The following is a 9,697-nucleotide window of genomic DNA, read 5'->3' on the forward strand; positions in this document are numbered from 1 at the left end:
GGCACTCGTGGGGCTGAGAGGGGGGTGCTTGAGTCCAGTGGCTGGAGGCAGCCTGGGCAGTAGGGCAATTCTCCATCTCAAACAACCATCAAACCAACACAATTAAAAAAAAAAAAAAAAAAGCTAGGTACCATGATCCACACCTGTAATCTCAGCAGTTGACTGCAGCGGAGGATTGAGTACAAAGCCAGCCTGGGCTACATAATGAGACACTATCTCAAAAAAAAAAAAAAAAAAAAGGGGAGGGCTGGGGATATGGCCTAGTGGTAAAGTGCTCACCTCATATACATGAAGCCCTGGGTTCGATTCCTCAGCACCACATATATAGAAAAGGCCAGAAGTGGCGCTGCGGCTCAAGTTGGCAGAGTGCTAGCCTTGAGCAAAAAGAGGTCAGGGGCAGTGCTCAGGCCCTGAGTTCAAGCCCCAGGACTGGCAAAAAACACAAACAAAAAAGGCAGGGGAGAGGAAGGAATGGAAGGAGGGCTGGAGGGAGGAAGGGAAGGAGGGGAATAAGGAAAAGAAGGAGGGAAAAGGAGAACGAGATAAAGAAAGAGAAAAGAAAGGAAGGGAGGGAGGAAGAAAAACAAAGAGGAAAAGGAGGGAGGGAAGGAGAGGAGGACTGAGAGAAAGCCAGGGAGGGAGGAATGGAGGAACCGTCCTTGCTCCTGGAAGGATTCCCCCAATCCAACAGGCTTGCCCTGTCATCCAGCAAGGTTTGGCTTGGGACATCTCCCAGGAAGTCCCTCCCCCTGGGTGTCCACCTCCATCTTGGCCAAGCCCACAGCATCTCCTGCCTTATGTGCCATTGGCTTCAGGGGCCTGGGGGTGAGGGATGTTTTTCTCAAAGGCAGAGACTGGCTCTTGGCTCCCGTTGGTGTCTCTAGTGTACCCCATACAGGGCCTGGCACAGAGTAGCAGATTCTCTGGGCATAAGAATGCATGGATCAGCCAAGGAACAAAAAGCATTAATAAGTAAACAAAAGCTCAGGGAAAAAATAAATCCTTGAAGATAAGAATGAAGAATGTAAGCAACAAAGACTGAATAACCAGATGAATGAAAGAACAAAATTTCTTCTGCTTTTTTTTTTTTTTCCTTTTGGTACCAATCCTGGGGCTTGAACTCAGGACCTGGGTACTGTTCATGAACTTTGGAGCTTTTGTGCTCCTTTTACATGAGCCACAGCTCCACTTCCAGCTTTTTTGCTGGTTAATTGGAGATATGAGTGAGTCATACAGACTTTCCTGCCTGGGCTGACTTTGAACTGTGGTCCTCAGACCTCAGCCTCCTGAGGAACTAGAATTACATTCACCAACCAGCATGAGCCACCAGTACCTAGATTCTATTGCTTTTTTTTTTTTTTTTTTTTTAGTGGTGTTATCGCTCTTCCACTTGAGGCACAGCTCTGCTTCTGGCCTTTTTCGGTAAGTTGGTGGAGAAAAGTCTCATAAAGCCAGGCACTGGTGGCTCATACCTGTAACCCTAGCTACTCAGGAGGCTAAGATCTTAGGATCACGGTTTCTTTTTAATTTTATTTTTTATTTTATTGTCAAAGTGAAGTACAGAGGGGTTACAGTTTCATCTATAATGCAGCGAGTACCTTTCTTTTTTTTTCCCTTCCCTAGCTCAGATAAAGATATATACAATATCCAATGTACCAAAATCATATACAGTGACCACAGGGAATATGCCATAGGAAATTCACCTAGTACATTAAACATAACAACAATAAAATCCTCCTGATTCCATCTCTTGAAGTTCATTTTGCTTAGTCTCATCTTATACAATCATAGGTACATAGCTGTTGAGCTACTGTGATCCTCTGGTAGGTCTATCCTAGACATTTTTATGTTTATTTAGTATTTGTTTGGTTTTTAGAGACATGATGTAAAGTCGCTAACCAAAACATGTAGAAATACCATTTGAAAAGAAGTTTTTTTTTTTTTTGGCCAGTCCTGGGCCTTGGACTCAGGGCCTGAGCACTGTCCCTGGCTTCTTCTTGCTCAAGGCTAGCACTCTGCCACTTGAGCCACAGCGCCACTTCTGGCCATTTTCTGTATATGTGGTGCTGGGGAATTGAACCCAGGGCCTCATGTATACAAGGCAGGCGCTCTTGCCACTAGGCCATATCCCCAGCCCAAGAAGTTTGTTATTTTATAGACATGCTCTCTACTGTTCCTGGCCCCTCTAACATCCACATATCAAGGAGACCATGAGCCTTTGTTCTCTGTGTTCTAGGCTTGTCTCACTCAACATTATTTGTTCAAGATCTGACCATTTCCCTCAAATGTCATAATTTTACCATTTCTAATGGCTGTGTAGTATTCCATTGTGTACAGGTACCACATTTTTTGGATCCATTCATCTGTAGTGGGGCATCTGGGTCGTTTCCATATTTTGGCTATTGTGAATTGTGCAGCAATAAACATGGATGTGCAGGTGTCTTTGTGGTATCCTGGATCCTGTTGTTCAGGATAGATGCCTGGGAGTGGTATGGCTGGGTCATAGGGTATGTCTATGCTGAGGTTTTTTTGTTTTTTTTGGCCAGTCCTGGGCCTTGGACTCAGGGCCTGAGCACTGTCCCTGGCTTCTTCCCGCTCAAGGCTAGCACTCTGCCACTTGAGCCACAGCGCCGCTTCTGGCCGTTTTCTGTATATGTGGTGCTGGGGAATCGAACCTAGGGCCTCGTGTATCCGAGGCAGGCACTCTTGCCACTAGGCTATATCCCCAGCCCTGAGGTTTTTTTTTGTTGTTGTTGTTTGCCAGTCCTGGGCCTTGGACTCAGGGCCTGAGCACTGTCCCTGGCTTCTTTTTGCTCAAGGCTAGCACTCTGCCACTTGAGTCACAGCGCCACTTCTGGCCATTTTCTGTATATGTGGTGCTGGGGAATCAAACCCAGGGCTTCAAGTATACGAGGCAAGCGCTCTTGCCACTAGGCCATATCCCCAGCCCCTATGTTGAGTTTTTTGAGGAACCTCCATGCTGTTCTCCAGAGTGGTCGTACTAGTTTACACTTCCACCAGCAGAGGAGAAGGGTTCCTCTTTCTCTGCATCCACTACAGCATTTGTTGTTGCCTGAGTTCAAAGTATAGGCCATTCTAACTGAGGTGAGGTGGTATTAGGATCACAGTTTGAAGCCATCCCAGGTAGGAAAATGTATAAGACTCTTTATCTCCAACTAACCACCTAAAAATGGAAAGTAATGCTGAGGTGAAAAGTGGCAGAGAACTAGCTTTGAGCAAAAGAGCTCAGGGACAGCGTCCAGGCTGAGTTCAAGCCCCACAGGAAAAAAAAAAAAATCTCTGTCTTTCCTACCCAGGCTGGCTTTGATCCATGATACTCAGATCTCAGACTCCTAAGTAACTAGGATATAGGTGTGAGCCACCAGCACCCAGTTCCTTCTGCTTATTTATTTATTTATTTATTTATTTATTTATTTATTTATTTATTTATTTATTTATTTTGGCAGTCCTGAGCCTTGGACTCAGTGCTCAGTATCTGAGCACTGTCCCTGGCTTCTTTTTGCTCAAGGCTAGCACTCTGCCACTTGAGCCACGGTGCCATTTCTGGCCATTTTCTATATATGTGGTGTGGGTGCTGGCTTCGTGTATACAAGGCAAGCAATCTTGCCACTAGGCCATGTTCCCAGCCCCTCCTTCTGCTTTTTAAAACACAATGTGGGAGCTGGGGGCCAGTGGCTCACACCTGTAATCCTAGCTACTCCAGAGGATGAGATTTGAGCATCAAAGTTCAAAGCCAGCCTGAGGCTGGGTGCCAGTGGTTCAAGCCTATAATCCTAGCTACTCAGGAGGCTGAGAGCTGAGGATCATGGTTCAAAGCTAGCCCAGATAGGAATGTTCATGAAACTCTTATCTCCAATTAAGCACCAAAAAGAGCGGTAAATGGAGCTATGGTTCAAGTGCCAGACCCAGAGCTGAAGCCCCGGATTGGTACATGAATAAATAAATAAATAAATAAATAAGTAGATAGGTAGATAGATAGATTGATAGATAGTAGATAAAATACAAGGTGGGGATGGGGGTATAGCTTAGTGACAGAGCATTCGCCCAGCAATCTTAAGACCCTTAGATCGGGCTGGAAGTGTGGCTTCGTGGTAAAGATCTTGCCTAGGAAGCATGAGACCCTGAGTGCAAGCCCCAGTATGAGAGTCAAAAAACTTTCAATGTAAATAAATAAATGAAAAATAAATAAAAACGGACCCTGAGGTCAGTTCCCAGTACTGCAAAATAAAAACAAACATAATAAAATGCACATACACCCACAATATTCCTTTGTTCATAAATTCCCAGTGTCTTATCCATCAATTTGCTTGGACTAATTAAAAATAATACAATAGTAATGAAGAAGAAGAAAATCTAATGGCCTCCTCATGACCTCCCACGACCCCTGCCACCTCTCCTGTCCCATCTAAGGCCATTCTAGGTCACACTGGAATTCTTATAGTTCTTAGAATACACTGTTGTGCCAAGTTGCAAGACCACCCCCAAGAAGACCACCGAGATTCAGACACTCCGAAATGCAAAAGCAAGGCAAGGGTTTATTTAACGAGCTGCCAACTCGGGCCTCGTCCTACCCACCGACACAGCGGAGGTTAGGAGGAAGCCCCGAGCTGTGATTACACAGGGCTTATAAAGGCAAAGAACAAGGTTACAACAATCAGCTGTGCAAGCAAGATTAGAACACAGGTACAAATCTGATTGGCTTAGGGTTCGATTCTAAAATGGGGTTCACGTGGTGGGGCCTGACTTCAAAGTCTGGCACCTCATTTCCCCCTTTTTCTTTTTGGTACCTTGGGAGCCAATCATGGCTCCATTCTGTCCATTTCAATGGCTTGCATGTCTAGGGGATGATATAGAGGTAAGGCATGGGCCAGTAGGGCCAAAAGTAGTATCCGAAAATAACTCTGGTCCCTCGGTTTTAAAGGGGGGCTGATGGGTGAAGATCATCCATCTTCTGTAATTTCTTCAGGCTGACTCAGGGGCGTTGACCTCACCTAGCCAGGAACCTATAACCTTAGTCTCAGTCTTGAGACGAAGGCAAAGCGGCTGAGTTGGGTGCTTGGAGACCTCCCATGTTCCATCACGGTAGTTGTCATCCAGGGCAAAGGGGTCAGCTGGCCTGGCGTGGGAGCAATGGACCCAAGTGGTGATGCCGTCTAGGGTTCCTTCCACCGTGGTTCTTAGGATTTCAGTCCCCTGGTCTGAATAAATGGGGGGTAGGGACAGAAGCAGAATCATATCTTTTAGAGTCCAATTCATTTTCTCTACCTATCCTGCACTCTGGGGTCTATAAGCACAATGCAATTTCCAATCCGTCCCCAGTGCTGCAGCTATTCCCTGACTTACTTTTGAGACGAAAGCCTGTCCGTTGTCTGACCCAATGGTGGATGGGAAGCCATACCTGGGTAGGATTTCTTCCAGGATCTTCTTAGCCACTACATTCGCAGTCTCATGCTTTGTTGGATAGGCTTCAACCCATCCTGAAAAGGTGTCTACAAAAACTAGCAAATATTTGTAATTTCTGTGAAATCTACTTCCCAATACACACCTGGCCTATTCCCACAGAGGTGAGCTCCTTTAGTAATCTGTTGATTGGGGGCATTGGCAAGCTGACAGGCCTTTAACAGATCTCAATAAGGACACAATCTCAGGTCTACAAGCTTTCTTTACTAAACAGATGTATGAGCTTAAAATTCTCACTGCCAGTCAGGGCTTTGAGTAAATGCGGGGGGTGAGATTTTAATCTATCCTCTCATTTGACAAACTTACCCTTACTAACCACTATCACAGATGACTGGTAAATTCCTGCCCATTAGACAGACATGGGCATTGGAAAGGCATGCTTATGAACTATTCTTCTAGGACTTCCCGGCTTTAACTTTTGAAAGGCCAACAGTAGTGACTCTAGGATCTGACACCATCTCTGCCATCCAAGCAGCGGCTTACTGCCTCTGGATGCTCCATCACTTTTGTCCCAGGAGGAGTGACTTTCGACTTGGACTCAGGGCCTGAGTGCTGTCCCTCAGCTCTCCAGCTCAAGACTAGCACCCTACCACTTTTGAGCTCCACACCACTCTGTTCCCAGCACTCTGCTGGCTGATTAGAGACAAGTCTCTCACAGGGACCTTTCTTTGCCCGGGCTGGCTTCCAACCGCAGATTCAGATCAATGAGTCTTATAAGGGGCCACTTTACTCCAATTATAAGCAACAAGGTGGTCCACACAGAAGTAGTTTTTAAGCATGCTCTCTTACCTGGAACTTATTAAGGGTCAGTATTAGATCTTGACAAACTTGTAGGAATCACCTGTGCTTCTCTGTGGGCCTGCTGGAAACTGTTACAAAAAAACCTACAAAGAAGCTGGAATGGCAATTAAACATTTTGGTAGCCATAATTCTCCTTTTCTCACTTTGCAATAATTATTTAGGACAATTTTACTTCCAAATTTCTTATCTAGAAATGTATTCTTGATTTCCAAAGCCTTTTTAACACTAACACAACACTTTAGCTTTTATCTGCATCGGAAAAACTGAAGCTCACAGGCAATCTGAAACCAGGTGCCACCCTTTGCTTACGGGCTGCTTGTTTCAAAAGAGCCTCTTTTTTTTTTTTTCCAGTCCCAGTTACTGCATGGCATGAAGACCTTTGAACTCAAATGACAATTTTTCCTTAATGCAAGAATTACAATTAGAAATCTTCCTACATACATAGAGTTAATGAGAGTTTACTTCTATGCCATTAGTTTAATATAGATCCTTTTAAATCCAAATTTCTGATACTTAGCTCTGATTTTTTTAATTAAACATTTTTAGCGTACCAAATAATTTTCTGCTTAAGAAGGCTGGGTGGGGGTCCCCCCAGAGTTCTTTCTGTGGACACTCACACTCTGATTGTGAACCATCGCCTGTACATCTTTCCAATGAGCTATGCAGGTTTGACACAAAAGAGACTGTTAGACTTACAAACAACACAGAGATGACAGCGCAGCATGGTGAGGTCACTCCCTGCCACCTGTGGGTGGCTTGGGCTGGCCCTATGTTCACCCTGTCGGCGGCTGCGGGTCAGGACTTGGACTTGGGGCTGATGCGTCCGTGTCCTGGGCTGTCGGCGCCGTTGAGTTGACTGGGCAGGACCCTCCGGAGCGGAGGGCACAGCTGAAACATTTTCCTCAGAGTCCTCCTCTTGTAGAGTTAACTGGGATGGGGAGTATGGAGCGGGAAACATTTCCTCCTCCGTGCTTCCTCCCTATGTCAAAGCTCCCTCAATTTCCTCAAAGGTGGACCATTCTGACTTGCACAGGGTGATCCACTTTTCCTTTTTAAGGGCCACACCTTGGTTCTGAGCTATCTCCTTAACCTCCCTCCAGTGAGCTAGGATCAAGTCTAGGGGGCTAGATGGAGGTCCTCAAGATAATACAAAAGGAGGAAAACACACAGGCCTAAGAAAAGCTACGAGTTGGAGATCTCCCAAGCTGGCCCACAACCTCCTGCAAGGGTGCAGAAGGAGTGGACCCGAGTTACGAGTTGGAGATCTCCCAAGTTGGCCCACAACCTCCTGCCAGGGTACAGGAGGAGTGGACCCAAGTTGGCCCACAACCTCCTGCCAGATAAGCAGAAGGAGCAGACCCAAGTACAAGGTGGGGGGTTGAGTCTCGTTTAGGAGGCCCTCCTGGTCAGTTCCGGCCAAAAACCAAACTGACTCGCGCCCTACAAGTATAAGCAAAAGCAAAACAGACAAACAGACAAATTACAGGACAAGACAAATAAACAGTGCTGTTTTCTTACCTTCGGAGTCTGGGATCTCGGGGTCTCTGGGGCTATCCCGGACGAAACCCCAAATGTTGTGCCAAGTTGCAAGACCACCCCCAAGAAGACCACCGAGATTCAGACACTCCGAAATGCAAAAGCAAGGCAAGGGTTTATTTAACGAGCTGCCAACTCGGGCCTCGTCCTACCCACCGACACAGCGGAGGTTAGGAGGAAGCCCCGAGCTGTGATTACACAGGGCTTATAAAGGCAAAGAACAAGGTTACAACAATCAGCTGTGCAAGCAAGATTAGAACACAGGTACAAATCTGATTGGCTTAGGGTTCGATTCTAAAATGGGGTTCACGTGGTGGGGCCTGACTTCAAAGTCTGGCACCTCACACTGCCTATTGGCCTCAGGACCTTCTCGAATGTCGTGTCCTCTTCCCTCTGCTCTTTTCATTACTGGCTTCTTTCTAGTCTTCATAGAAGTATCACCTCCTCTGAGAAGCCCTCCCTGACCACCGCATCCATCCAAAGAGGTCCTTTTGTTCTTGATCTCAGCACTCAGTCTTCCTCCTTTCTGGACAACACAATCTGGAATTCCGCATTCCTCTGTTTACTGTTTACTGCCTTGACCAGGCTAGAGCTCTGAACTCAGGGGACACTAGACCTCAGGAGTGTGACACCCGCCCTCCTCAGGTGGGAGGAGGATTCTCAGCTCTCATTCACCCATCAGAATAACTTGGGTTAGGAACAGGCAGTGAGGCCGGGCTTCCAGGTGTGTAGAGCCACTCTTCCCCTTCCTAGCTCCATGCCCATGGCCCATTATCATTCCTTCTGGACCTCAGTTTCCTCATCTGTGAAATGGGGGTTGTATAGCCTTTGCTCCTGTGACAGAAATCTTGAGCGAAATCAATGAGCGAGTGACTAGTGCATGCCAAGTAGAAAATGCCACATAAATGTTATCATTCATTCACTCATTCAATCAAACCTCAAAACCTTGGGTCACTGCTGGGTGCCAGAGGTTCAGGTAGACATCGTGTTGAAAGTGTGCTTTCTCTGACCAAACCTCTCCTCTTACAGACCATGCTCATTTAACACAATTTCAGCTGGGTGCTGGTGAAGTGCCAGACTTTGAAGTCAGGTCCCACTTTACCACGTGAACCCCACTTTACCACGTGAACCTGAGATAAGCAGGCCCTGTGAGCAGACCCAGAACAAGCCCATTAGGGCCCAGTTGGTCTAGAACTCTAACCGCTGGGAATGCTTAACTCTGACCACCCCTAGAATGCCTCGAACCCTGAGCCAATCAGATTTGTACCTGTGTCCTAATCTTGCTTGCTTGAACACCTGATTGTTGTAACTTTGTTTTTTGCCTTTATAAGCCCTGTGTAATCGTAGCTCGGGGCTGCCTCCTAACCTCCGCTGTGTCGGTGGGTAGGACAAGGCCCTGGCCACTTAAATAAAGTCTTGCTTTGCTATTGCATTTCGGAATGTCTGAGTCTCGGTGGTCTTCTTGGTGGTGGTCTCGCGACTTGGCACAACACTGGTGGCTCACACCTGTAATCCTAGCTACTCAGAAGGCTGAGATCTGAGGCTCCTGGTTCAAAGCCAGCCCAGGTAGAAAATCTCCAACAATATACATACATATGTATAGTTTCATATATACACACATATACAATAAATTAGCTATACTAGGGAGATTTCACTGTGACATTTCCGCACAATGTATTCCAGTCAATCCCTCCTTCTATCACTTTCCTTACTCCTTTTCCCCCTACCTAGCACAATTTCACAAGATTTCATTGCTCTATGTTCATTCTTTCCAACAATCTATGGGGACAATGTCTATCCTTCTCCACCCTCCTTAGAGTCCCTTTCTCTCTCCCCCATAAATATATTTTTATTAGCATATGTTAGTGAGGTGCCAGAC

This window comes from Perognathus longimembris, chromosome 7 (assembly GCF_023159225.1).
Source record: "Perognathus longimembris pacificus isolate PPM17 chromosome 7, ASM2315922v1, whole genome shotgun sequence".
NCBI lineage: Eukaryota > Metazoa > Chordata > Mammalia > Rodentia > Heteromyidae > Perognathus > Perognathus longimembris.